Source organism: Phymastichus coffea, unplaced genomic scaffold (genome assembly GCF_024137745.1).
Source record: "Phymastichus coffea isolate CEN01 unplaced genomic scaffold, Cenicafe_Pcof_1.1 PCOF00013, whole genome shotgun sequence".
NCBI classification, from domain to species: domain Eukaryota; kingdom Metazoa; phylum Arthropoda; class Insecta; order Hymenoptera; family Eulophidae; genus Phymastichus; species Phymastichus coffea.
Window position 1 is genome coordinate 4,901,616 of NW_026706824.1, and position 26,520 is coordinate 4,928,135.

Sequence of the window (26,520 nt, forward strand, 5' to 3'; positions counted from 1 at the left end):
CTCTAATTAACATATTTTTTTTAATATCTAATATCATTATATCTATATATATTACTTTGTGACGTCACGCTGTTTATTTTGATTCGACTCTTATTTGTATACAATCGTGTAAACAGTGTGGTAGCACCGCTTGATGTATTGATTTGAATAAACAGATAGATACGTTAGACTAGTTGCAGTAATTCAGTGATATAATAAACTGTATACTACTTTGTTGTTTTCAATAAAATGAAAGAAATTCTATGCATTCAATCTTATTTTTTTCTTGAATTTTTATCTCGGAAAAATATAAACGTAATCCAAGGTCAACGAAACTTATATTGTCCTAAAGGACATTGAAAATTAAAGTTTACGTGTTTCGGTTTTTTTTTTATATGGTATAGGGGGTAAACTACCCTTAGATAATTTTCATTCTTATTCGAGTAAAGGGCCGTAGATTTCAAGTGAATTTCGGTCGATTATGAATTTTTAGAAAAACAAGAGATAAAGATTATTTTTTATAGGGATATATGTTTTAAAAACATGAAAATAACCTCTGAAATATGTCTTTAAGTACATTTTTCAAGGTATCTCTACTTCTACATAACAAATTTCTAAATTCAACTGGAAATTGATTGTTACTAGTCAACAATCGTAAGAGTTTTTTTAAATCGGATCGTAACGGGAGATGAAAAGTGGATCCACTACGATAAACCAAAGCGCAAAAAATCGTGGGGTAAGCCCGGCCATCCATCAACTTCAACGGCCAAACCAAATATTCATGGTAAGAAGCTTCTTATGTGTATATGATCAGATCAGCTCGGAGTGATCTATTATGAGCTACTCCATCCTAATGAAACCATTACTATATTTTACTACTTACGAAGAAGCCCAAAATTGGATCGATTTTTGAATCACCTCAAAAGATGAGGAATTTTTTCAACGCGGGATCCGTATTCTACCTAACAGATGGTGAAAAATCGGGTCTAACGATGGCCAATACTTTGAATGATATATAGTTTACCATTTTCTCCAAATATTAACAAAAAATGCACTATAACGAGTAAAATTGCAAACTCGTTATATCTCTCTCTCCCTAGTAACGATATGTAAATATAACATATTCCTCCGAATTTACCCTATGTATTTATGAATTTATTATGTTTATATTCATTTATAATTTATATCTGCATATGTAATTACCCTTCTGTTCGGATATAATGTAAGTGAGGTGAGAGAGAGATACGAGTGCGCAGGGATACCTCCGTGCGCGACAGCAAGGCGTGGAGAGAGGGAGGAAGAGAGAGAGAAAAACATAGTCGCGCCATAGCGAGTGACGGCGCGCACTGATTGACTCATGAGAACGAAATCGAGAGTCGAGCCGGCGGCACGCTAGAGAGTTGTTGTGTGGACTCGCGAGCGAGAGGACAGAGTTCTTTGTCCCGACGATTTTCCTTGCTTGGATCTTAGTTGTGAACAGACGCCTCCCTTTTCCTTCGATCTTGGAGAGAGCGTGCCCTTATCGAGAAAAGAATTGCGACGTCGTCTGGCCCTGCAGAGGATCTACGCACGTGGGTCGTAGCTGCTAGAACAGGACTTAATTGCGCGAGGAACTCTCGTTAGAAGAAACCGAGCCGCATAGTGTATGTAGTGCCCTACAATTCGTGCGTGCGCGTCTACGCAAACCGTGTGACTCGTTTGCATGCTTAGAGGACGAGCACCGCGATTGTAAGTACCGGCTTGTTGGTTTACTCTCTCTTCATCCACCCTTTCACCGTGCTCTCTCTCCCTCCTTCCAACCACTTTTGTTAACCTTTATTGATTAAAAATACTGTTCACCGTAAGTTTCTTTTTATTTAATCGTATCCCGCCGCCTACTTCGAACGTTCCGCTTTTTCGCACCTACGCCTACTCTTGAATCTTCGACTTTCGTGTTCTTCAGCCAACACTACGAATCTGCGCGAATCTGGCTATCCTATCACCGGCGTGACGAGCAACAGACCTGAAAAGACGGAATATCCAGAAGGCTCCAGACTTCGCTGAGACATTCCTCATTTATTGTTTCTTATTTTTTTTATATTTACGGGGTAAACCGGGCTGAATCCCCGTTATAGCACTTTTCATTCGTCGCAGTCAATGCCACGGTTTCTTGCGGGCGAGTTACACATTTCGTTGTGAGTTAGTTGCCCATTTTTTTTCAAAATATTATTGTGATTATTATTAATACTGCTTAAATAGTTAGTCTAGTATTCAAACAGTTTATTTCTTGTGAGAGTTCGTTGAGAAAAAAGAAAGGTTGAATAGAGAAATTGATTTGCATGAAAGTTTTAGAACAAAGAAGTTAGTTTTGTGTAAAATTTTGTATCTATACTTATATAAAATATAGATTTTCGCGCATTATATTATGGTTCTATATGAATAAGTGTAACAAGCTTATTTCTTTGTGTGCTTATGAAAAAGTTTTGACTAAAAATATAAAAATAAAGATAACTTTTGACTATTTAAAATTCTCAAAGAGCATAATGCGTGCATCTAAAATTCTTCACAAATCAATTATGATCATTTATTTGTTAAGCCTAAAAGATTCTATCAATATATATTCACACTTTCATGAACAATTTATGAATTTTTAGCATTGAAAATGAAAGTTAATCCGTTAAATGTGATAAATATGCTTTTGGCTTACTTCCAAACACTCTTTATCCGAGAAAGTCCTTACAATCTCAAGGAAATTAAAATCAATGATCATTTCCATACGATATTATTAGATTTGCTAGAAGCAGATGTTAACATAGATATGATTATGGAAGAATCTTTAGATTTTCAAGAGGAGTTCAAAGACTCTAACGCATATATCGTCGAGGAAAAAAATTTGCATACACTTCCTGAGGATCCTGAGTTTCCTACATATAAATGTACTAGCCAGAATGAGTCCTTGAGTTTTGAAAATAAGAAAAGAGTTATCGACTTTTGGAGATCTGAAAAAGAAAAACTCATTCTCTTCAAACGGTACAAAATCATTTTCATAAGGTCACATCTGAAACACAATGTCGCTGGGCACACCAAATTAATTAAGGCGGTACATATCGACAGAAAATTGCAAGAATTTGCGAATATATTTTAGAACATTTTAACGCCGCTCTTGAATCTGGTTTTATAATTCATGACAATGCTTTGAAAAGATGGGCTTTACAAGCTCAAAAATTAAATGGAAATGAAGACTTAAGAATTACAGTTTCTAAATGGTGGGTTACAAAATTTAAGAAAGCTCACAGAACTGTATCTAGAAAAATAAATGAATTTATAACCAAAAAGAGTATAGGAAATTGAAAAAAATCGCAAACAAAAAAGATAGAATTTTTGTCAAATGTCAACCTATTAATTAATCAAGTAGGTATTGAGAATACCTTTAATTCAGATCAGAGCGGTTTTCAATTAGAATTGCACTCTGGCCGCACCTTAGCAGTTGAAGGGGAGAAACAAGTACAATGTCTTGTACAATCTGCATCATCCATTACTCATAGCTACACCGTGCAACCAACGATATCAGCAGAAGGAAAACTATTATTACCTTTATTTTTGGTGTTGCAAAAACGTACCGGAGATTTTGGACTAATCGTATTACAAAAAATATTCACGCCTACAAACGTGCATGTTGCTACTTCGAAATCTGGAAGACTGAATTCAGGTAAAATAATTTTTCATGTATTGTAAATATGAAATATTAAAAAAAATATTTACAGATCTCTTAAAAACATGGTTGAAAGAAGTATATTTTTCTAATGTGGGAACTATAACAATGTTATTAATTAATTCATGGAGCGGTCACTATCCAGTAGCTGTAGAGGAAGCTACGCCGCATGATAAAACAGTACATTTGAAACATATACGCATCGGAACTACTAGATTATTCAGTCATTAGATGTTTTTGGATTCCGTACTTGAAAAAATTTTGTTAAGCAATTTTCAAATAATGTTAGCTATATCGACGATGAATTAGAGTTGCTTAAGAGGAATAATATTATAAAATTACAATCATTAGTCCATAATCCGTTTTCATCCCCACGTTATAAAAATTCTTTTCAGGTATACATAGTACAAAAGTCTCATTGACCTTGGATTAAATTTGTATTTTTCCGAGACAAAAATTCAAGAAAAAAATAACTTTCGCTCTCTTGAAAAATAAGGGATGCCACTCCTGCGGACCTTGGTGTGCTGTATGATATTGTTATTCAGTAACAAACAATTACCATTTGTTTTTAGAAAAAAATCGTATATAGGAAAGGAGATATATTGAAAAAACGGTTTTTTGGGTCGATCTTTGGGTGTAGTTTTCATCCCTTTAAACCGTTTATTAACACATAAAAAAATACGTGTCACTTATTTTTTAGTTCTCTACAACATATCACAGTTTCATTGAAATCAGTTCCACACGCGTTCCTTATCTTCCTTGTAAGTGAAATAGAGAAATCAAAATAACAATCGTTATTGATAAGATTTATCATATCATTATTACAACACCATCCGGTATTTTCGCTAATCAAACTTTGGCTTGAATTGAGTGAAAGACAGTTCTTCATAGCACTGGTCAATCCTAAATTCTTTGACTTGTTAATTTCAATGGCATTTAGCTTCACAAATTTAGTTTTATTCGTTACTGTCCCATCCGGTGCTGTCAATTTACCAAAGATATGAAGCATGCTGCGTTATGGTAGAAGATAAAAATCTTGATGTTGAATTGAAATCCAAATTTCGTCGATGTTGTTGAATGACGATGATGAGTAAGGTTTGTACGCATGAATTTCATACTGAACGATAGATTCATCAAATGCGATATCTGCTTGGATACTTAGAATGTCTTCCAGTTCATTGGGATCAACAACGTAGTATGCGGGTTATCTTCTACAACGGCTTACGATTTTTAGACCGAAACTTTTCAGGAATTGTATGTTTAGACCTGTTAACGCTTGGGTAGTTCGCTGTCGACTGACGATTCGTTGTCATGGTGAACTATGTAGGCACTCTTACTTTTCTGTTGAAACAAAGCTCATTAACTTATAGTCTTGATGTGAACTCGTACGGTAATGATTCCTCCTTGAAAGTTAACCAAGTTGCCGCCTTGATCAACAGTACGTATTTGTAGATGATTAGTATACTTCCAAATTATCAGATAATACGTTGAATGAGAAGGTACTTCAACGATTTTATATCATGATGGGACAGCTGGAAAAAACTGATTAATACTACGTCCTTATGTGCATTTATATATGATCCTTAAGTGAGATTATACTACGTCAATGCGTTAATCTTCAATATGTAAATAAGTCTGTCTAAGTGATGAGAAATATTCGGCGACAGATCTCTTTATCCAAAGCCCAATAGTTAGTCAATGGAGTATTCTTTTTCAAAATCACCTGTGTGCTGTGTGAGTGCAATTGATGAAATTGTGTAAGTTACTCTTGTTTAGTTTGAGAGTAATTTTCATACCGTCTTTTAGCCAATGTGGTTTGAAGCAAGTCCTAAATCTCTTTGTAAGTTTTCTTCAGGTAAAACAAATTTCTCATGACCAGCATCAAATTATTGTTAGGTGATTCGATGTTTGGTATAGAGTCGAACGATAGCAGTTCTATTAAGCCTATGACCTATCCCTTGTTCGGTGATAGATCTATTGGAGGAAAGTAGAAGGCCTAGAGTATCGATGATGTACCTAAAAAACTCAATATCAGTCAGTTCTCTATATTAGTTTTCGACTGAATGACTTGATATTAGCATGTACAGCTTCTTATGGAATTCTCAGTTTGTTAAGTTTATTTAACAAAAACTGTTAACAAAGATGACAACAATTATAAGTATTATAATCTCTCGGGATTGTATTTCACTTTATCAACATTCAGATAAAGTAATAAATTCAATGGAGGTTGTAGATGACCAGAATGGTCAAAGTAGACAGCTTTCTTGCCCGTCTTGCGATATGCCAAAAAAGCGATAGTGCCTACCAAGTCGACTTTTATCATCTGAATTAATGATTGTTGATTCCCTATAGTGAAGACTTCCACCAGGTAGATCATTTATAACAAATACTCCACGAAAATTTGGAATCTTCATTAATTTCATGTATTTTATTGAGTCGTAGTCACTTAGTGCTTTACTAGTTATTCTCATTTGTTCAAACTTTTTTTATTAATCTTTGTGACCATGGATTCAGATATTGACCAAACTCCCTTTTATAAAGTTTTAAGTATAATCCTTTACCCATAGCTATAGCTTCCATTGTCTGATTGTATCTTCGAGATTCCTTCAATTAAATTGTTTTTGAGCTACCTTTGCATCATTGATAGCCTTTGCTATACTGGCAACATCTAGTGAGAGTACTAGTTGCAGTTAAACTAGCAAATAGTAGAATAAGGAATGGTAGTGCACCACTAAAACTAGCAATATTCGAGGCACGATTTTATTTTTTTTACCACCAGCTATCTTTCTAGTTTCTTTAAAACTTTCAAAGCCAAGCGAATAACTACCACTGATCTATTAATCGGTATTGCTACAGCTTTCGAGGCAGTGCTTACCATTTTTTTCAGTGTAATGTTCTTCTTTTTCCTTGTTAATCCAGTGCCAATTTTTTTCTTTCCGTATACGGTCTTATTATTTTTTTGTCAAAACTATGTCTCATAGTTTCTGACTGCAATACCACAATACTGCAATTAAATTTGCTGTTTTGCGAAAAAGTGTACCTCAAAGATGCGCGAAAAGTAATCTTGTTGAACATGTAACTGCGGAGGATGTATATGATTATAATTTGAAGTTAATTTCTATTAATTTACTGATAAATGCAATGATGTCTTTTTTAACCTATAAATCAGCTGTAGATATGGAAACTAACATGAGTTGCCCATCCCTCAGTAATCATTCTAGTGATGATATGACATTTTGTGTATATTATCGCCAATGCAAATACAGCTCTTTGCCGGTGTGTGCATTACAAAATCCTAAAATTATTGACATGAATGCTAAACAAGAAGGAGAAGAATACGAGGTGGAGTCGCTGTTAATATGACTGTCCCCTGCATGACCGACGTCGCACCGATACCCCTAGCAGAGATTTCACGAAAGTTGATGAAATCGACTAATAACACGTTTTTTATAAAAAAATAATAAAAAGTAATTGGAGGGGCAAATAAATGATTGTTCCTCATAGATGGCAGCGGAGTTAGAACTGTCATAAAAAAAGAATTAAAATGGTTTAACTTGCTAACATAATATCCAAATAAATTTATAACCAAACTCCATTTAAAAAATCTATTTCCATATAACGCGACTAATCTAGAACAATTTCTAGAATAAATTTTTTAAATTACGCACCTGTAACCAAATTCCATTTATAAAATCGGATTTCAAGTTGCACGCCTAGCATTAAATGATTTTTAAAAAAATTTTATTTTCTAAATGCACACCAAACAGAAATGGTCAAATTTTTGAGAAAGTATCGAAAATAATCTATACTGTAACGGTCCTATCTATGAGCTATTTTCTTATTTCACTGAATGACTGCAACCCGCTAAACTCATCAACCTGTTTACATCAATTAGCATATCAAACGGTGCCACCTCACATATTATTTGATTGTCTTAGTACCAGAGTCAAATTTCATGACCATATAAGGAGTGTGACGTCACATACATATAGATATAGATATAATAGTTTTGTTATTTTATTAAAATATATTCATTGATAGTAATTGTGATGAAACAAAGCATTTTGTATATAGATTTTAGGGCATAGATTTAGATTATAATAATTTTAATTGCTTTTAATTACTAGATTATATTAAATCTCAATATGCAAAGTTAATTTGTTTATTACATTGTAAGTATTAATTATTAAAATAATGCGGATACTCTAAATTCATAATGAATATCTTAGAAACATGAGTAAAAATTGGTTTCATTGATTTTGATATCAGTTTAATTATTAATTATTAATGTTATCAATAAATAGATAATTAATATTTTATTTAAACATAAAGTTGTTGCAACGGTAGTCGATTCAATTAATCTATCCGTTCGCGATTCTGCTTCTTACGCGTTAGTTCGAACTATTAAGAGAGAGAGGGGGCGCGCGATCTTTTGAATAAGCAGTTACGCCTCAGCTATTCACGCGAGTTTACCACCGATTTGTGTTTTGCACGTTGTTTCGCCAATATAAAGTTTTCCTTGGGACAATTACGTGCGTGAGTGCAACGGTATTTCTGTGACAGTTAATAGCAGCAGTACAGACGTAGCATCAAAGTTATATTGAGGCAGATCGAGGCAGCGTAGCGGATAATTAGGAGGGCAGCGGCAGTTGATTTATCATCATCAACAATTACGGCTGATCAACGTAATTGCACCGCAGGGTAGGTGCACCTCCCTTCATTATCGCGTGACAAAATACATTTAGTATTTTGTCAATCGTAATAGCGATATTTATTTTTTGTATTCGCGCCGAGCGTTAGTTCGCGGTTAAAATTTGAATCTTCTCTCTCTCTCTCTTAGTCTTTCGGCCCAGCAAAGACTGTAGTTATTTTTTATTAATTAGAGTCAGTCAAATTTATTCGCCAATTACGTCATTTAATTTTCCCATTAGCTTAAGTAATTGTAAAAGGCTTAAGTTTTAATTCGATTACATCTAGGGAATTAAGCGGATTAGGCGTAAATTCGCCCACACCTAAGATTCATCGAGTGTCACAAGGCACATGAATTAAGGTGAGTTCAACTCTGTTCGATAGAAGACAATTAAGCGTACGAGGGTGGTCCGATAAGTACTTAGCCTCACCGCCCAAAGACGCCACTCTCGCAAAAGAAATATTCTATCACGTAGTACAACCTTATCGATGGTTACTATCAAGATTACAGCCGGATCGGAGTTATAGTTTATTTTTGAGAGCTTGTGAAAGCAAGTGTGTCCGTTGATTTTTGAATAATGGAAAAAGAGCAGTATCGATTGGTTATTCGATTCTTGTTTTGGAAGGGAAATCGCGCAGCGAAATCAAAAAGCGTTTGGATGCTGTGTACGGTGACTCTTCTCCTTCGATGGCAACCGTTAAAAATTGGTTTAACGAGTTTCAATGTGGTCGCACGTCGATTTTTGAAGAGCCACGTCCAGGTGCTCCGAAAACGGCTACCACGGAGGATAACGTGACAATAATTCACAATCACGTATTGGAAGATCGACGATTGAAGGTGCGCGAGATAGCTAAGATCGTAGCCATCTCAAAAGACCGCGTGGGTCATGTCCTGCATGAAATTTTGGGCATGAGAAAGCTGTCGGCGCGATGGGTGCCGCGTTCGTTCACTCCGGACAACAAGCGCTACCGTGAGACAACTTCAGAGCAATGTCTGACGCTGTTTAAGCGCAATCCGAAGGAGTTTCTGCGTCGTTTCGTGACAGTCGACGAAACATGGATCCACTGGTTTACACCAGAGACCAAGGAACAGTCGAAACAGTGGATTTTACCCGGCGAAAGTGCTCCGAAGAAGGCGAAGTGTGCGCGTATAAAACGGCTTCTTTTTTTGAAATTGATTATAAAAATGACAAATTAGAGCCAAATTTATCCCAAATGCTCTTTGTCAGGCTGACATTTTTCATTTCGTTAACTTTCAACCATGATCTTTCGCTACCACCGTTCGATTCCTACCTTAAATTTAATAAATTGGCGGTAGAGAAGCGAAAACTGCTACATAAGAACAGCAATAGTCGGAAACAAACATCAGTTTATATATATATAACATAACAAATGGATCCTGTGTGAATAATAGATTAAAAATTTTTCAAAATGAGAATGAATTGAGTTATTTTGCTCATAACATTTTTAGTTCAATTTGATTAACAATAATATTTTCAACAATATTTATATCTAAAAAATGTATTTATTGAATTCGGAAGTTCTGTAATTATATGCGAAGTTTCTGTGATGAAGTAAGAATTAATTTGATTGCCATAAAGTTTTTTTAAAAATGCAGTTATTCAACTATTAACTTTTGTGACGGTAAAAGTTTTATTAGCGCTGACAGCCCAACCATGCGGCTGCCTGCAGGGGCAGCATCTATCGGTTGGGGAAAGATGTGACGAGGGAATTCCGCACGAGACGAGACGGAACGCGCGCGTATGAAAATGAAGGAGTTGAAGAATAGAACCCAGACACTTAGCTGCTGCTAGTGACAAAAGAGAGTTTTCACCGAGTTTCCAGAGTGCTAAGATGAATTGATTAGAGCAGAGATAAGCTGTACCTTCGCCTGACGGAGACGAACGCGTGTGAGCGTGTGTGAGTGTGAGGTTTCGCCATCGAGGGCGAATCGAAAGCAAGAGCCGCTTGGTTACTTTAGCGGACTTCTCCGAGATTTGGTTGCGAACTTTTTCTTTCTCGTTCACCGTACGACTGCTAATAAGGTAAGCTGGCCAGCTCAATTTTGCGATTGCTATATAATTGCCGATAACTAATCTCTCGTACTGCATAAGAAGCGTGCATGTATTAACCCGGCGAACAAAGAGCGGCGAGTGATCCCACACTGCATGTTATTGTCGCGCGCGCGCTTTGGAAACGTAAACACACGGGCCGAATACATTGTAGAAATAAGAGATAATAAACGATCTCGCATGTGATCTTGACTGTAATTTCGATGTTATTATTTCACGACAGTAGAAAGTTGGTTGACTGACACCCGTTCCCTCCTGCTCTCCGGTTTTCGAATTTGAACGTGTAGGTAATCCCGCGCGCTTTTCGACGTGATCGCGCGCATAATTAAATAAGCGGATATCAACCCCGTTACACTTTCTGTAGTTGAAATAATCCAAGTTATTCAAATTCAAAAATTTAAATTTACATATATTTTCTATTTAATAAACATTTTTTTTAACTGTTCACAATATCATATTTAAAAATATTGATTCATCATTCCTATTCATATTTGTTTCATACCATGTCAAGGAAATCTAGAAAACGCAAACGTCGTGGAAATATTTCCCATGGTTATCCCCTACTAAAAATCTCGTTCGTCTATAAATACGGGAATAAAACGAAAGATATCGAAAAGCTACTTAAACAAAATGTTGCATAGACAAGCTTCAAATCTGCTCCAGTCACCTGATAACGATCTTACATTTATACAGTTAGCAGCTAAATTAGGAAATAAACAGAATGAACAAAACGATGAAGAAAGAAAAATGATAATGTAATCTGATACTAATTCCAACTTAATTAGACACATTATCAAAAGTGCATCTGCTTTTTCAATCGAAAATGATTACAGTGTTGACCACTGCAAGTGATTCTCGTAGGAGAAATTATAATATCTACCCTGCTTGTGGCATTGTTCTGCAAGAAATTAGTGCTTACCAAACAATATAAATAGTAGCTTGAGGAAAAAGAAGACTTTTTAATAGCAAGTGCGTGTTAGTTTTCAACATATGTTGAATAAATGTACAGAACGCTTATGTGAAAATCTTACCTTAGATTAGCCGGAATATCATTTGATGAATTTAACACTTACAGCAACGCTCGGTTTTGATAGCTCATCAGGACAGGGAAATCCTCATCAAAAATATAAATAGAATAGCAATGAAAATCTTAATCATACTCAGTCATTGTTCGTCACATCTATTATAATTATAGCTTTGTTTAATTCTTTACATTACATCCTTCAAGTTGTCAGATTATATCGATCACTCAGGATTGCTTTAGAAAAAGAAGATGATGTTGCCACAATTAAAAAGTATTAGAACAGATTAAAAGATTGAAAAAAAGTTAGTTTATGCACACAGAATTAAATTATCGAATGATTAAACGGTTAAACATAAATTAGATGTCTACGATACATTATGCGACGGTAAATGTTTAAATATCATTGTTGGTAATAAAGCCAGATCTCGATATCTGATGTTCAGCTTATTGTTAGCACCTGATTTTTAAGCTTCCAATGCTAATGAACCATTTGTGAAACATGGCTTAAGTCTACTTCAGTGCAAGATTAACTATTTTAAACATTTTCTGTAATTATCCTATCATAACTTTCCAAAATTCAATTCATTTTAGAATATAACCAAAGATAAAATAGGTAAAGTTTAATTAAATAGATGCATTAATAATATCGATATATAAAAAATTTTAAACGTAAAAGGAGTTAATTATGGTCTATTCTATAGAATAATTAAGTCTATTTTTTGTATTTCAGCTAACTTTGAGAAGCAAAAAACTATTGTTCGAAATAGTCTATACAAAAACTTTACTATTAGGATTGATTAGTTATTTCAAGATGATGGAACAACGATCACCGGAAATTTCGCACGACGATGTTTTGAACAATCAGAAGTTGCTGTGGAATAATCTAGTATGAGCTACCGATTAATAAAAAGAATCACTTGTATTACATTTCGTATTACCTTTATTCATAGATTAGTACGGCTCCTATCTCAGTAGCGTTAGTGTCTGTCTCCAGCACAAATTGTCCTTCGGGTTCCGGAAGCCCGAGTTAGGGTGCAAAAATCATTAGTGCCTAAATTTTGACGAAAGCTTGATGTTCTGAGTTCCATACATATTTGCTTTTGTATTTCTTGAGTTTAGTCAACCGCTGAGCGCACGTAGCGAAATCCTCTAAGAAGCAGCGGTACCACGAGATAATCCCTAGGAGTATCTGCAATTGTCAGATGCTTTCTGGTTGTGAATACTCTACAGTAGAGCGTACCATGTCGGGATCAGGCCTGATTCCATCTTAGTTAATCAATAGCCCGAAAAAGTACGATCTAGAAGTATTTCAGGTGATCTTCGAATCCAGATAATAGTATGATGATGTCGTCTAGATAAACGAAAGTCAACTCGCAAAGTTCGGGACCGATTAAGCTATCAACCGTTGAAAGGTGGCACCTTCATACGATAGATCAAAAGGTATTCGCACAAACTGGAAGAACCACAGCCCTAGCACGGTAAACGCGATGATAGTTCGAGGTTCAGGTTTAAGTCATATCTGGTGATACATGCTACTAAAGTCGAGCATCTATATATAGCAAGTGCTCCGTAACCATTATATATATCCTGTACGAATCCTATAAATATATCTTGTATGAATGATAAACGATGCGCGTTCGGTTTAGTGTCCTTATTGACTTTTTTTAAATCGTTACAAAACCGATATGCGCCATCCTTTTCACGAATCATAACCACGGAGTTTAACCAACCACTGTTGGCTGGCTCAATGAATCCTTAGTCTAACATCTTATTTAAGATCCTGTGCATCTCTCGCTCAACTTTGTGAGGTACTGAATAGTATTTGATCGGCTTATCATCGCCTACACATCATGTTCAATCCCTGAAATGCATCCAAGTCCCATGGGGGTTTGGGATAAAATTACCTCGATCGCCTTCTGAAATTTGATTATTTGTACTTTTGTTACTTAGGCCAATCCCATCATCGTTAACTTGGGCCCAATCGTCAAGCTGACCACCTTCAGATTCATTTTCGTCTGCGACTTCTTGAACAGCAGTACGAGGGTCGATTGAAAAGTCCGTGCAAAGTCAGAGAGATAGCGCTACTAGTACGTATCAAGGGTATTTTCAGTTAGTGGCATATCTTGGAAGAGCACACACCAAGTTTCAGCCAGTTCGGCCAATTACTTTGCGTTTTATATTCGTTTCAATCAAAGAAAGAGGTTGTAAAAAAATGGACGAAAAAGAATTTCATGTATTGATTAAACATTACTTTTTCAAAGGCAAAACGCCTCAGGAGATTAAACAGAAGCTTGGTAAACATTATGGTGATTGTGCACCGTCGATTAGAATGATTTATAAGTGGTTTCAAAATTTTCGGAGTGGCCATATGAGTACAAAAGAGGCTGAACGTTCTGGACCCTGTTGAGGTTACCATTTCAGAAATCGTTGATAAAATCCATGTTATGGTGATGGCTGACAGAAGAGTGAAGGTGCGTGAGATTAGCAATCTCACAGTACTAGCTGTAGGCATCTCGAGCGAACGGGTACATAATATTTTGTACCAACATTTGGACATGAAAAAGCTATCCGCTAGATGGGTGCCGCGATTGCTCACGATTGACCAAAAACGAGATCGTGTGAAGTGTTGCAAGAATGGTTTGCAGTTGCTCCAGCAAAATCCGCAAGACTTTAAGCGTCGTTTCATCACTGTAGATGAAACATGGATACATCACTACATTCCTGAGGCCAAAGAATAGTCTAAACAATGGGTTACCAAGGGGGAATTTGCTCCGAAAAAGGCGAAGAAATTCCTTCGGCCGGGAAGGTTATGGCGACTGTATTTTGGGATTCGCAAGAAATAGTCTTTATCCACTATGTGGAAAAGGGTAAAACCATTACAAGCGAATATTATTCATCGTTATTGGATCATTTGAAAACCCAGTTGCTAGAGAAATGTCCACGATTGGCCCACAAAAAAGTCCTCTTCCACCACGACAATGCGCCAGCTCACGCCTCAGTAGTTGTGGCCGCAAAACTGATGGAGATAGGGTTCCAACTCGTTCCACATCCCCCTATTCTCCAGACTTGGCTCCGTCGGACTACTATTTGTTCCCTAATATGAAAAAATGGCTGGCGGGGAAAAGATTTTATTCAAATGAGGAGGTGATTGCAGAAACGAATGCCTATTTTACAGACTTGGACAAATCCTATTATTTGGAAGGGATTAACAAATTAGCGCAGCATTGGATGAAGTGTATAAGCCTAAAAGGAGAATATGTTGAAAAATAAAAAAGATTTATTAAAAAAAATCAAGCAGTTTTTATTTTTGCACGGACTTTTCAAACGACCCTCGTATGTGGTCATGAGGATCTAATATCCTTCTGAACTACTTTATAAAATTACTCCTAAAATAAATTCCTCGACAGGATTTAGTAGTATGGCCGCTATCATCGGCATTACCATGCCGTCCACAGTGATTGACAACATAAAATGGCCGACAATCGGCAAATTTCGGCCGTCTCGTAAACCAGCTGTACCTGCGAGGATTATATTCATTGTTATATTTAACGCTGAAGCTATCTAAAGAGCATTATTTTCTATCATTGTAGTTGAGGCCTCCTTTCCTATTTGTACAGGTATCCATCAATGTGTTTCCTACTCTAGGAAATACCCTGTGACCAATTTTTGAAGTTTCATTGGTTTGCTCGTAATGTACTGTAGCGCTTGCTATCACGTTTTCATGGGGTGGTCTGCCGACGTCATCGAGTGGTATCGACTCGCTCGTCGTTATCGGAGGTCATTCGGTAATCCTGGTTGACGGAATACATGAACTTTCCCCTCTCCGTTATTACATTACTAACATGTTCATTGCAGGCACTAAAAGAGTGATCGTTACTCCTATTGCTCAACCTATTTGTCACCATCAGTATATTTTTTAGTAAAAAGGATGCGTGAGCCACACAACGAGCAATCGCCGAGTCATTAACCGTTTACCATAAAGAACGGAGGAGTGGGGTCAATTCTATCTATCATTTCATTGGAGACAGTACCTTTTACTGAAACCCAGTAATTCACACTCGATACATTTGAGTGACTTAATGAAATCTCTTTCACTCTTGTGGAGATCTTGTAGAGGAAGCTTTATCTCTTAGATCGATTTTCGAGGGTTGATCTTCGTTTACCAAAGTTCGATTTCGTGCTCTCTGCAATCACCTTGAGAGATAGTAAACCGTTACATCAGGATCATTAAATCAGGTTTTATTTTTTTTTATCCTCCACAATCGCTGCTAGGGTTACACTCGTGGTTTAGTCCACTTGTGTCGGCGTATACACTATCTGGTGCGTTACTTTTTATAACACTTTTTCCATTATGAGGGCGATATGCTAGCTCTAGTCACAATGTAGATTAAGGATCTGTTATCGAGCATTCTACTTTTTTCTGATTAAAACTGTTTTACGCCGCGATAACTAAATTAATTAGCAGCTTTTCTGATTCGGGTCGCAAATCGGCAAAGGTCTATATCCAAGACCTCAAACTATACGAGGTGTGTTCAAAAAATAACGAGAATTTTCGTTTTATGAAAAAGATATTTATTTATTCATCTACATTAATGTTGTCGCCTTTAAAGTAGTCCCCTTCGGATACAATACACTTATGCCAACGCTTTTTCCAATCCTCGAAACACTTTTGAAACTCGATCTTTGTAATAGCTTTTAGCTCTTTCAGCGATTCGCTTTTAATGTCATCTATGCTTGTAAAACGACGGCCTTTTAATGTTCTCTTTATTTTTGGAAATAGAAAAAAGTCACATGGAGCCATATCTGGCGAATATGGAGGCTGAGGCATCGTTACAGTTTCGTTTTTGGCCAAAAATTCACGAACAAGCAATGAAGTGTGTGCAGGCGCATTATCGTGGTGCAAAAGCCATGAATTGTTTTGCCACAAATCCGGGCGTTTTTTTCGGATTGCTTCACGCAAACGACGTTGAACTTGTAGGTAGTACTGCTTATTGATTGTTTGACCTTGTGGCAAGAATTCATAATGCACTATGCCATTAAAATCGAAGAACACAGTGAGCATAACCTTCACATTCGACCGCACTTGTCGAGCCTTTTTCGGTCTTGGCGATCCAGAATGCCTCCACTGGGACGATTGAGCCTTACTTTCGACATCATATCCGTAAACCCATGTTTCGTCACCTGTTATAACACGTTTTAGTAGTTCTGCATCGTTATTGACTTCATTTAGCGACTCCTGAGCAACTTCCATTCGCCGCTGTTTTTGTTCGAAATTCAACAATTTTGGAACGAATTTTGCTGCCACACGTTTCATACCCAAAACATTCGAAAAAATTTGATGGCATGAGCCAACTGATATGCCAACATCATCAGCAACTTCTCTGATTGTGATTCGGCGATCGTTCATAACCATTTCTTTCACTTTTTTCACGTTTTCATCGGTTGTTGATGTGCTTGGGCGTCCGGGTCGTTCGTCATCTTCAACGTTTTCGTGGCCATCTTGGAAACGCTTATACCACTCATAAATCCTTGCTTTACTCATAGCAGACTCACTATATGCCTTTGTTAACATTTGACAAACTTTACTACACTTTATTTCATTTTTTACGCAAAATTTAATACAAATTCTTTGATCCATTTTTTTTTCACAAACGAAAATCGCCGAGCTCGAAAAACACGTCTAACGTTAGCGGCTGCCACTTAAAAAGTAAGCAATGAATATTGCTGAAAATTTTATCGTACTTCAGGGGCATGTGTACCAACATAATAAAAAAAAATTTTATACAAGCGTACTCTCCAAACCCGCGAAATTTAAAAATTCTCGTTACTTTTTGAACACACCTCGTATGTTTGCCCAGAGATGAAAGCCTCTTATGCTTCGAGTTGTTCGGACACCACCTTAACCATCATTATCTCCGCAGTAACTTCAGCCTTCTCTGTCGACAATCCAACAGATCGAAGACATTAAGTGGGTTCAACTTTCGAGATGCTGGAATTCCCGCGGTGTTGGCTACAGGTATTCGGTTTGCCATATTCCGAGGCGTAGGTTTGACTATGGGTGTGAGCAGGATAAACGCCATATTGGTAACATGCATTAAGTACCGAAAGGAATACTGTGGCATCTGAGGATCGGACAACCCCTATATGGAGGATGATATGTGATGGATCTCACAGGCGATCCACGCCCGTCATCTGGGAGACGTACTGCACTAAATTTTACTTTTATTTTATTTGTTTTTATCCCTTTTTTCTTTCTCTTTTGCGCTATTACTTTTTTTATTAATTTTTTTCCTCGTTAAAACATTTCTTTCGGTTTTTCTCCACTGCCAATAATAAAATGATTCAATTTGCCAAGGGTGGTGCTCTGTTATTCTTATTACTTACACGTACATCCCGATAGCTAGTGTCTTTTTTCCCTGTTCTCCATACATAAAGTAGTAAACTCTGCAAGTTTTAAAAAACAATACAAGGGATGTAGGACATTCGAATATGTCATGACCATCATATTTTTTTTATTTATTTGTCTTTTATTTTGTGGTCAAAAACTAACGGTCATGCAACCGCTTGAGCCGATACAAAGCAACACGATTACACTTTAAACTTATTGGCAGTATTGCTATCGGTCTCGTTACGCTTAAACGAGTCCTGGTATTTCCCTTTCCTGCACAGATCTCCTTCTGGCGGGGGAGAGAGAGGGAGTTTAACTGTTGTTCCAGCCACTTTATAGTTGGCTGACCACCACTGATCTCTCTCACAGTAATGAGTTCTGGTAAAAGTTGCGTACCAGCACTTACATAAGAACATAAGATATATACTAATTTTGTTTACTTTTTGACAATCTCGGAGACATTGGAACAAACCACATAAACAAATCAGCACTTTCCACTAAATCGCTACCTGCCTTGCCTAACTACTTACACATACACACATACGCACACATATTTGTCCCAGCCCACTCTAATCTATGCTAATTTAAAACATAAGATAAGAGACGGCATGAGTTGAAGGATCGACGAGAAAAAAACGAGAGAGCGCCAGCGGTGATGGAATATGGATGTCTCTGTCGTACCGCGTATTTGAATTGCGTTCCTCGTTAAATCTTTGTTAATAGATTTTGTACGTTACATAGGCTATTCCATGAATACTACTTAGAAATCTGCCTTCACTATCCATTCTGTGAAATCTTTCACGCAGCGAAAATTATCGACTAAGCCACGATTGAGTGATTAAGCTACCGATAACACCTACGCTAAAGTAAGTGACGACGGGAGTTTATATTCAAGCGAGTTTAACTATCATTGTGAATCATTTTGCTTTGATCTGTTTGGTTTTGCTTCTGATTGCTTGTGCGACACTGTGCCGATTAAATAATTTTTTCACCGGCTTGCCGCTAAATTCACCGAATTTCTATAAGAGAGTAACCTAACCCGCGCTTTCTTCCAGGCTTCAAGTTTGTTTAATTTTTATCGTGCACGTTACATTGCTTTATTTTCTTAGTCTAGTTTATTTTACTTCACTACCGTTATCGATTGTGAATTGAGCGTAACTTGCCAAATGTGCAGTAGCATCTAATATAATTTTGTTATTTTTATTTTCATCACGATCGACGATATTTTGAACTATTTTTCCTAGTCTGTATTTCCTGTTATATTTACTATCTCAATCTTTATTGAAAAATTGCCTAATAGGAATCGGTTAATTCTTAAACATTAATAAAAGTAAATATGTCGGACAAAATTCGAAGTGGCATTGCTCTGATGTGAAGTAATTTTTGATATTGCGATTTTTCAATGCTTGGCGTCCAATTGATTAATTTTACCGTATTATGCGTCGTCAAGTTAAATACAACATTACAACACATATCTCTTGATACGTCTGACAGTAGCCCAGTATCATTTATTATATTACTTCGGACTGGGCAGTTGCTTGCGTATTTTTGCGTATCCTTTGCATATTCATTCTTTACTTTAATTTAGTCACATTATCCGACATGATCGTCGAGTGTAGTACTATTTCGAGTCTCTGTCACTTTTCAGCCCAGTGGTTACACAAGAAAAATATGTATTCTGCCTCGTTCCTAGCGTGCTTACAGTAAATACAGCCTAATGGCATTACCCTATTCATTCTGTAGAGATACTTCTGGAAGAACCCACGTACGGAGAAGAATGGCTTTATAGAATGCGTCGTTCGTCTTTTTCACTATCTGTATTCGCGCCAGACGCGCGCTCTTCCACGCCCCACTGAACACTTCCATCATCAGGTAGCTGTTGTAGAGCTGCAAAAACGCTATCGGCTGTTTAGCGATGATGATCCGGAGCAGTTGGCCAGGCACATTATCAGGCCCTGGAGCTTTTCGAGGCTTTAATCGAGCTGTAGCACTGTTGAACTCCAGCACTGAGAAAAGTGGACACTCCAATGCCACTTCTTCCATTTCATCTATATCATACGTTCTATCCGAATGAATCGAAAAGAGACTGTCAACGATCGTCTCCATCATGTCCGTATTTGTCGTCTCTAGAGGATTATGCGTCTTATGTACATTTATCTTTGTCTGCGTAATTCTGTTTGAGTTTATCTCCGTTCTGGTAGCAGTGTTCTGCTTCTTCTATTCGGTAACTTTTGCTCAATTATTCTTTGTCAACATTTCTCGGTAGTTAGAGATTTTTTGTTCTGGGCTTGAAGTTTGTCTATCCGCTGTACTTTTAACTTGCTGTATTGATGATCCTTTGTCTGTTCCTACTCGATCGTTGGTCAGCAGATGCCTTATACGTTGGAATTCTTGCATCGTCATCTCTAGCGCTTCCTCAATCTGGCTAATACCATCCGTTATTACTTAACTTGCATTTCTTTGCACGTTTATCTTCGCCTTTATTTAGACTAGATTGCTGCGTGTGGCAAGTAGTTGTTTTTACAACTTTCTATCCATAGCTTTCTATTTCGATGGCGATATTACCAGACTTTCAGTCGCTTTTCGACGGTTTCCTCTGGCATTAGCGACCTCATCAGCCAAGTCGTTTACTGACGAAACAGGGAAACAGAGCTGTTCTCGTAACTCATCTGAGTCATTCTGTTCAGATTGAGAACTTGTATCGGCTTTCTATATGCTGTTCGACGTTTTATTTTTTTTTCATCCTCCTCCTTTTTCCTCGTCACAGTCCGATGGTATCGATCTCAGCCCCCACTCCCGTAGCAGGATCCCTAGTCAGTCGCTATTCGGCAGTACTAGAAAGAGCAAAATTATATGCACAATGTGCGGGGTAGCCTCCCATGCTAACTAGGCTAGATTCGGGTCCTTCTGCTATCGGCGACCTAGGAGTGCATATCAGGTTTTAACGGCAGTACCGTCAGGAGTGAAGCCGGTATTGATGGTGTAAGAGCCCCTTCTTGAATGCCATAATCTCACACTCAAGGGGCACTGCTACATTATAGATTTTCCCAGATGGGGTCTTAACGATTTCGAATACACGTGGAAGTAGCCGATTTATAGAGTCCCAGTCACTCTTCACCCGCCGAGAAGTTACCTGTTTATAGGAAGTCTTCTCCAATATTCATATGCAAAATTAGTTTATAGGGTTGTTTTAACCACTCTCCGCTCCAATCCCATGTGGAAAAGTCTTGCAAAAAATCATGTAGAAAAATAGACAGATAATCATACAGAGCAATCTACGAGGGGCGTTTGAAAAGTCCGTGCAAAAATAAAAACTGCTTGATTTTTTTTAATAAATCTTTTTTATTTTTCAACATAGTATCCTTTTAGGCTTATATCGTACACTTCATCCAACGCTGCTCTAGTTTGTTAATCCCTCCCGAATAAAAGGATATGTCCAAGTCTGCAAAATAGGCATTCGTTTCTGCAATCACCTCCTTGTTTGAATAAAATCATTTCCCCGCCAGCCATTTTTTCATATAAGGGAACAAATAGTAGTCCGACGGAGCCAAGTCTAGAGAATAGGGGAGATGTGGAACGAGCTGGAACCCTATCTCCATCAGGTTTGCGGCCACAACTGCTGAGGCGTGAACTGACGCAATGTCGTGGTGGAAGAGGACTTTTTTGTGGGCCAATCGTGGACGTTTCTCTAGCAACTCTGTTTTCAGACTATCCAATAACGATGAATAATATTCGCCTGTAATGGTGTTACCCTTTTCCTGATAGTCGATGAAGATTATTCCTAGCGAATCCTAAAAGCCATTCGCCATAACCTTCCCGGCCGAAGGAATTGTCTTCGCCTTTTTCGGAGCAGATTCCCCCTTGGTAACCCATTGTTTAGACTGTTCTTTGGCCTCAGGAATGTAGTGATGTATCCATGTTTCATCTACAGTGATGAAACGATGCTTAAAGTCTTGCGGATTTTGCTGGAGCAACTGCAAACCATTCTTGCAACACTTCACACGATCTCGTTTTTGGTCAATCGTGAGCAATCGCGGCACCCATCTAGAGGATAGCTTTTTAATATCCAAATGTTGGTGCAAAATAATATGTACCCGTTCGCTCGAGATGCCTACAATACTAGCAATCTCACGTAACTTCACTCTTCTGTCAGTCATCACCATATTATGTATTTTATCAATGATTTCTGAAGTGGTAACCTCAACAGGGCGTACAGAACATTCAGCGTCTTTTGTATTCATATGGCCACTCCGAAAATTTTGAAACCACTTATAAACCATTCTAATCGAAGGTGCACAATCACCATAATGTTTATCAAGCTTCTGTTTAATCTCCTGAGGCGTTTAAATAAACCTTGATACGCACTAGTAGCGCCATCTTTCTGACTTTGCACGGACTTTTCAAACGACCCTCGTATACGTAAATCTTCATGACTGATGAAAGAATCATGCAGCAATTTTGGTAGAAAACTATGTAGAGTTCTATGACAATATGGATGGGCTTCAAATCTACATGATACTGTTCTGAATATTTAAAGTGATATCTGCATAATTCTCTGCAGAGTTTTCGTCACTATTTCGTTTGACGATCGTATAATTTTTTAGTACATAATTAAATACATAAGTATGAAAAAAACTAGGTCTTCTTTGTGCCTAAATTTTTATATGAATTACTACTCAATGATCTATAAAATTTATTATGTTTCTCTACAGTTTACGGGTCTTTTAATATATTTAATTTACAGAATTCCATAGCCAGCTTTCTGCAGTTTTATATGCTATTGGCAGATAAAATTATCCAGATGGTCTTCTATAAAATTAAAATTGTGCCACATTTTCTATAAACTTAAAATGGTGCCAGAACAGATTCTGGACAATTATCTACCGACTGATATGCAAATGTATAATTGAAGTAAATTTTCAACTAGAAGTATCGAAAAACTATTTGGAATAATTTCTTTATCATTCAATAGTTTTCACAACGAATAACAGGCACTGTATGTATACATTTTTTACGTAATATTCAAAAAGGCAAGTCTCATCTTTGATGGTAGTTTTCAACAGTAAAAAAAATATATCGCTGTTTCAAAGTGAAATATAAAATTTTGATATCGCCGATTTGAAACCCAGAAAGATGGAAGTCATTAAGACATTAGAGCGATTATTTATTAATAATACAATTATTAATTTAAAATGTATCAAAATCTAGTCTTCATCACTGTCATCATCGATGACTGGAACCATCTCTTTTCTTTCATAAATTTTTCTCAATTTCTCAGCTGGCCTTATAATTTTTAAGAAGTACCTTGCATGAGATAGAAAATAAATTATTGCAGTTACATGTGAGCAGCAGACAATAGTTCTCAACCCATTCGCATATTCACAACAATTTCGTTTGATTCTGGCAACTCCTATTGACTCTGGTGTATACTCGATATAGCAGTTATATTTTTTTGCAGATATGTGACGAGAACGAACTTGAATCTTAATTATAGTCTTTATTTCCTTTATATAATCTACGTGCAATTTTCCGTCATCATCCATTAATTAGGCTGAATAGGAAAATGCTTGGCCTAACTGATAAATCCCAGTAAAAAAAATCTTCAAGTCCTGGTCAGTCATCTCTGGGAAATCTAGAAGGTCATTTGAAGTAAGTTCTTCGAATTTAGTTTTTCGTCTACCCCATTCGTTCAGATTCTGCTTCGTCTGTCAAGCTATTGCCTAATTCTTTACGACTTCTTATGGAAGCTATTACTTCTTCACTACTAGAGATGCTAGAGACGAATCTCTTTCTAAATGAGTTAGTAAAGAAAGGAAGCAATTCAACAGTAGTTCCTTGCGTGCGGAATTATTTTGTTATCAAATGGATTATGTAGCAGTCTGAATTTTTGACTAATGACGCCATGCACTGCTTCAACGACCCAACATGCTATTGTCGCCAAGCGTGACTCATTCGTTTCCGCGGTTCTCGGTTGCTTCCGTTTACCTGTCAACGTAGACATGAGTGCCTCATATTGCAGTTCAGTCAACTTATCAATAACATCTCTGAAACCCCTATCTTCAAAAAACTTATCACCTGGTCGCAGAAGTGTAACTAAACCTTCAGGATCTTCAAGAATTTCTTTAAGAATATTAGCATCATTATCGTTTGCATAATAGGGCCCCAACATGTCCACTATGTACCCATTTGTTGTGAAAATTGTGAATGGTTTGCATAGTGTTGCCTTTTTTTATCCGGAATAAGACTTGCGTTAATATTCATTGTTCTAACTTTTCTCATGCTTGAGATATGTGCCATCACATACTAAAGCTAATTGTTCATCGTTTACACCATGTAATAATTTGATGACTGGGGCTGTGTGATTTTTGTAACAGTCTTATCTATGAGCTAGATTATTATATCACTGAATCACAGCAACCCGTCAAACGCATGTATCTGTTTACTCAAATCAGCACATTAAACGGCGCCACCTCACCGATTATTTGATTGTATTAGTAGAAGAGTCTAATTTTATAACCAAAATAATGAGCGTGCCGTCACAAAGTAGTAGATATAATGATTTTTGTTATTTAAGAAAAATATGTTAATTAGAGATAATTTTGATATAACAAAGCATTTCTTATATAGATTTTAGTACGTAGATTTAGAATATAGTCATACGAATTGCATTTAATTATTAAATAATAATGAATTTTAATATGCAAAGTTAATTTATTTATTACACTAAAAATATGAATTATTAGAAAAATGTAAATAGTCCAAATGCAAAATGAATAAGAAAAGAACACGAGTAATAATTGGTTTCATTAAGAACAGCTTAATAATAACTATTATTAATAAGTAAACAATTAATAATTTATTTAAACAATAAGTTATATATAGAACGAAAGCGTTAATTTTATTCTTAATAATGACAGTATATAAATCTTTATTAACAGTTTATAATTTATAAATCTTAGATAATTAATTTAATAATTGTGTTATAAGATTATAGAAAAAACCGTTAAAAATATGAAAATTTTTTATAATTCAAACGTTATTAACTAATTTGAATATTTCTTTTTAGAAAATACTTCTAAAATTAATTAATTATTTATTGTAAATTATTTATAAGGCATTTACAGCTTCTTCAATTTCAATTCATCAATATTGTAAAATAGTTAACCTTATTCCATATAATACTTAATAACTTCCAATTTTAATTACATCAATCTCAATAACCATGAAATAATTTCATCATTTATGAATTTCTTCTGTCAAATCGTTCAACTTCAATAAATATTTATTTGAATAGATGTTAATACTAATATAAATAAAATGTAAACATGTTTTCTTAGATGACAAATTACTGTTTTTTATTTAATATTGTGGTATTATAAGTCCTTACCAATGCATTTCTAAAAAAAGTATTTCATTCGCTGATATGTTTGAAGTTCATATACCTTTCCAACCAAAACAATGCTGAGGATAAATGTTCAATACAATTGTATATAAATATAGACGAGTTCAATAATACATTGGAATAATTAATAGATTAAAGTTGATTTCATCAAAAAATTGTAGATATTTTATAATCATGAATGCTGTAACAGAAAAATAAGCTTTTCAAGCAAATAAATATGTAATTAAGTAAAATTGACTTGTGAATTCAAATGCATGTTTTATTATGTCAAACTCCAATGAATCAAATTGATTAAAGATTAGTATCAGACTGAAGAATATTTTTTTAAATGCAATAATGAATTCTTTGAAAAAATATTTATTTATTTTCAAACTTATGGAATTAATTTTCTTATTTAAAGAATTTGTGAAACAAGTGATTAAAGTTATGGAAAATTACATTGATTGTAGCAAATTTTTTTTAATTGTAATGTTCATATATCAGAACGCAATGTTGATCATGTTGGTAGTATATTTATGCTAGCATAATAGCTGTCAATGGTTTAGACATGAAATAATCTTAACATTTACATTCAATACAATATTCAACACAACGTACATTAAATATTTAGATTCTGGCTTATGAAGGGACTATTGAAAATAGTATGAATTATGAATGCAGATTTAATGAAAATAAAGTCAAAGGTGCTGAACTTTTAGGGAAAAGATTAATTCATAAATGGAATATGCACATACAAAAATGTTTCTTTTTTGTTATTCGTGATGTGAATTAATAAATCTGACTGGTACTTTGAATTTAGAAAATTTAAATTAAGTCTAGGGTAATAGAATCACTTGGTTAAATTTTTGTATTTGAAAGATTATTTTGCTGATTTCAAAGTAAAAAAATTTTGTTTGTATTTTTCAATAAATGAAAGTGTTACAATATTACTACCGATATGAATTTGATATCTGAAAAGCCATCTATTATCTAAGTAACTTAAAATGAAAAGCGTAGACATCTTTTTTAAAAAACTTGTCGTCAGATAACTGTTCTAAATACAATATATTTCCCACAAAATTTTGATTTTATTGTACAATTAATATCTAGAAATTTTCTGTTATGTGTAAAGATAATAAAAAATTGAGCTAAGAGATTTTCTCTTCTGAAAATCATAAATCACATTAGTAGAAGGAAAATTCTGGAACATGAATTTTTATGATTACATTATAGGTGTAGACTACTAATACTCATATTAACCTCAAAAATAAGCTTTTGAAAAAAATTACACGATCA

General features: G+C 35.8%; 1 protein-coding gene across 14 annotated transcripts in view; it reads right to left on the minus strand.

The window, feature by feature from the left end:
* The window catches only part of LOC131673140 (dopamine receptor 2-like), a 923,047-nt gene that overhangs the window by 244,401 nt on the left and 652,126 nt on the right, over positions 1–26,520 (minus strand). For 13 of the 14 annotated variants that reach the window (XM_058950948.1, XM_058950958.1, XM_058950902.1 and 10 more), the window contains one exon: positions 11,463–11,689. The exons of the other annotated variant lie outside the window; for it this stretch is intronic. The gene's annotated coding sequence lies outside the window, so the exon portion shown is untranslated. The remainder of the gene's footprint in view (positions 1–11,462; positions 11,690–26,520) is intronic. 14 annotated transcript variants of the gene reach the window in all.